Raw genomic sequence first — 4642 nt, 5'->3', positions numbered from 1 at the left:
GGGAAATGGCTCAGTGAGTGAAGAGCTTGCCCGGCAAGCAGGAGGACCGGAGTTTGATCCTCCCAGAACTGACACTGAAAAGCCGGGTATGAGCCGGGCATAGTGGCACACACCTTTAATCCCAGCACTCAGGAGGCAGAGGCAGGTGGATCTCTGTGAATTCAAGGCCAGTCTGGTCTACAGAGTGAGTTCCGGGACAGCCAGAGCTACATAACGAGATCCTGTCTTATTTATTTATTTATTTATTTATTTATTTATTTATTTATTTATTTATTTATTTATTTATTTATTTATCTGTTTTCAGCTTGATACAGTATAAATTCTTATCCTAATAGTGAAATGTTTCATTGAGGTTTGTCCAGTGATTGAGTAAAACCAAAACTTATTATAAGCCATAGTCATCCTAGGGTCCCCCCTCTGCTATTCCTGTAGCCTCCCTGGATCTGTGGGTTGCAGTCTGATTGTTCTTTGCTTTATATCTAGTATCCACTTATGACTGAGTATATACCATGTTTGTCCTTCTGGGTTTGGGTTACCTCACTCGGGATGATATTTTCTAGTTCCATCCATTTGCCTGCAAATTTCATGCTGTCATTGTTTTTCTCTGCTGAGTAATACTCCATTGTGTATATGTACCACATTTTCTTAATCCATTCTTCAGTTGATGGGCATCTAGGTTGTTTCCAGGTTCTGGCTATTACGAATAGTGCTGCTACGAACATAGTTGAGCATGTGAGAACCTGTCATGAAAAAAAAACAACCCACCACCACCTATGCTGCCGCTGCTGCCGCTGCCACTGCCACCGCCACCACCACCAGAAAAGCTGGGTATGGTGGATGCACTTGAACTTCCAGAGTTGGGAGGCAAAGACAGGGAAATCCCCGAGGCTGACCATTGCCAGCCAACTTAGACTAATTGCTGCTGAGTTCCAGGTTAGTAAGGGACCTTGTCTCCAATAAATAAGATAAAATAAAATAAAAAGGAAAGAAAGAAAAGATGAATGGTACCTAAGATATCTGTGTTTTTCCCTGGCAACTACATGCTCACATACACACGTGTGCACACACACCTGAACATATATGCACACACACATGCAAGGTCAAGCAGGCCCTGTGTTGATCACGACTGCTAGGGCTGGGAAGATGGTGAGGTGGTTGTTATGCAAGAGCCCGTGTTTGGATCGCCTGAACCTGTGCAGTCCATGGCTGTGACCCTTGACCTCCTGTGCGAAGATGGGAGGCGGATGTAGAAGAATCCTTGGTAGCTCCCAGGCCAGCTAGTACACACCAGCAAGCCACAAGAGATCCTGCCTCAGACAAGGTGGAAGGTGAGGACTGATGCCCCAGGTTACCCTTTGACCTCCACATGTGTGCCTGTACTTACATGACACACACACACCAAAGGTAATGTGACAGTATGACTCTGCTTGCTTCTTGCCCCTGATTTTCTCCCTTTTGCATAAAACCCCCCAAAGTTACCTGTATTCACCACCATTCAACCCACAGGTCCTTTGAGGTGAACGGGTGGACCCGGCCCATTGGGACATCTACAGCCAGGCCTTCAGCCCCTCACTGGGTGACTCCATACAAGTGCCATGAAACTGAGTTACATCCCCAGCCCTATTTCTTAACATTTATGGTTTTGTTTTGTTTTTTAAATCAATGGAAGCTGGGCATGGTAGTGTACACCTTTAATCCCAGCACTCGGGAAGCAGAGGCAGGTGGAGCTTTTCGAGTTCGAGGCCAGCCTGGTCTACAGAGAGAGTTCCAGGACAGCCAGGGCTGTTACACAGAGAAACTCTGTCTCGAAAAACCAAATAAAAAATAATAATAGCCGGGCGGTGGTGGCGCACGCCTTTAATCCCAGCACTCAGGAGGCAGAGCCAGGCGGATCTCTGTGAGTTCGAGGCCAGCCTGGTCTCCAAAGCGAGTTCCAGGAAAGGCGCAAAGCTACACAGAGAAACCCTGTCTCGAAAAAACCAAAAAAAAAAAAATAATAATAATAAAAATAAATTTAGTTGTGTGTGTGTGTGTGTGTGTGTGTGTGTGTGTGTGTGTGTGTGTGTGTGTGTACATGGGTACCCACAGAGACCAGAAGAGGGCCTCAGAACCTCTGGAGCTGGAGTTACAGGTGGTTGTGAGTTGCCTGACATGGGTGCTGGTCGTATTTAGCCAAGTGTAGAAAAAGGTTAGCAGGGCAAACCTAAGACCCATTCCTAGAAAGATCTGCTTACAGAGCTGGCCTTTGGTTGGTATCAGGGAACCTGGCATTCACACAGTCAGCCAACCACTTACTGATAAGGGGCCACAGCCAACTGTCCCTTGTGTACTTGTACCAAGGATTGTGTTTATGATGTGTTACCCAAGGACACTGGGGCTTTGAATCTGAGGACAGACACTTGTCTCTTCCCACAGTTCCCAACATCATGGGATCCAAGGAACTCCCAGAATTCCTTCTGGGACTTTGAAATTTCAGCGTGGGCTACGCCCAGCATGGTTAATTGTCTGGCACCAGTAAAAGTGTTGGATTCTTGCCAGGCTCAGCACAAGCTTTTAATCCTAGCACTCAGGGGACAGAGGTAGGTAAAATGCAGGTAGAGTTGGAGGCCCAGCTAGGGCTCCTTGGCGTGACTCTGTCTCAAAAGAGAAAGAGAGAGAGCCAGAGAAAGGAAGAAAGGAAAGAAGGGAGGGAGGGAGGGAGGGAAAGAGGGAGAGAGGGAGGGAAGGAGGGAAGAAAGGAAAGAAAAGAAGAAAAAAAAAACCTAGAATTCTGTTAGGTTTGGATATAAAGTACCCCTTCAAAAAGCTTGGGTATCAAAGGCTGATCCCGATGGACATGCACACAGTGTTTAGAAGTGGAGATTTTAAGCCGGGCGGTGGTGGCGCACGCCTTTAATCCCAGCACTCGGGAGGCAGAGCCAGGCGGATCTCTGTGAGTTCGAGGCCAGCCTGGGCTACCAAGTGAGTCCCAGGAAAGGCGCAAAGCTACACAGAGAAACCCTGTCTTGAAAAAAAAAAAAAAAAAAAAAAGAAGTGGAGATTTTAGGAAGCAATTGGATCATAATGATTAGGTCTTCATGAATGGAGTGACCCAACGGAGGGATCACAATCTGAATAGAGTGTTGAGAGGTGTGGGAACTGCAAGATGGGGACTGACCAGAGAGGGTGTGCCACTCGGGCCGTTAGTGTGGGTGTGGGCATCTTGCCTTGGCCACTTCCTGTTACTGTCCGTGTTACTTACTTTTCTGTGGCTATGAGAGAGTTCCGTGACTAAAAAGCAATTTAGGGAAGAAAGGGTTGTGTGGGCTCCAGAGGGATAGCGTCCACCACGGTGGGAAGGCATGGCGGCAGGCGAGAAAACCATGGCGGCAGGAGCGGAAGCTAGCTGGTCACATCTTCATCCGCACGCCGCAACAGGCTGAGAGGTAGTAGGCAGGAAGTGGGGTGAGGCTATAAACCCTCAAAGCCCTCCCACTCCCCAGTGACTGACTTCCTCCAGCAAGGCTCCATCTCCTAAAGGTTCCAGAACCTTCTCAACAGCATCGCCAACTGGGGACCAAGTGTTCAAATACATGAGCCTGTGAGGGACATTCTCATTCAAAGCTCATTGTTGCCCCACTCTTTTATTCCTGTCCAAGATGATGTGAGCAGCCACCTCCGCCACAGACTCCCACAGCCCGCTTTGCTCCGGGCTCATCAAAGGCTGCTGCAGAGCTAGTCCCAGCCTTAGCTTTTCCTAGCATAGAAAAGATACAAGCCTGGTATCCAGAACCTCAGAGACCCGGTATGACGCTCCAGTACTTGGAAAGAAGAGGATTATAAGTTCAGGTTTGAGGGCAGCTTCATGCTCATGGTGAGCATCTCTTTCCAAATCCCCTTCAGGGACATTACAGTAGAAATATTTTCACCAAGGGGATGGGCAAATACTACTACCATGAGAGCTCTCTCTATAGAGCCAGTTGAGAAACAGTTATCATCACACAACCAGCCCATCTCATCTGTCTGTCAACCAAGACCTACCCAGGCATGCGCCAAGAATTGTGGTGTAATAATTATCTTGTTTGAAACAGGGTCTTGCGTATCCCAGGGTGGTCTTGAACTCAATATGTAGCTATAGATGACCTTGAACTCCTGAACCTCTTGTTCCTGCTCTGATTGCTGGGACTATGGGTACTCAGATGTAGAAGAACTTCAAGCAGTGATATTCCAGTTGCATTTGGGGCAGATAGCATGGGACACTTGGTGATGAAGACCTGAACTTTATGCCCTAGTCTCCCAAACTCGTCTCTTCTCTCACCTTCTAGAAGCTCCGTTCTCCAGGCTCTTCTGCCATGCTTGTCTTGAAGCGCCCTAGTCGCCTTCCTTGTCCCTTTCTGAAACTTCTTGGACCTGTCCCCTCGTCCAAAGAGACCTTTGTACTTGAAGGTACATGGTATCCTCATTAACATTTACTGCATCCAGGCTTGGAGCCAGGAACTCAATAAACAGAGGTTCACTCTTTGCCCCTCTAGACACCGCACAGGGAAGAAGGGTATCATCTCCACTGCCCAGATAACGATGATAATACCAAGGCTGGCAGAGCCAGGATCTGAGGCGGCCCTGCTTGCCCTGGCTGTGGGGACTTTATCAAGCTTTGCTGCCA

Source organism: Peromyscus californicus, unplaced genomic scaffold, assembly GCF_007827085.1.
Source record: "Peromyscus californicus insignis strain IS unplaced genomic scaffold, ASM782708v3 Scaffold_2__1_contigs__length_46816999, whole genome shotgun sequence".
NCBI lineage: Eukaryota > Metazoa > Chordata > Mammalia > Rodentia > Cricetidae > Peromyscus > Peromyscus californicus.
Note: the sequence above shows the minus strand (reverse complement) of the source record.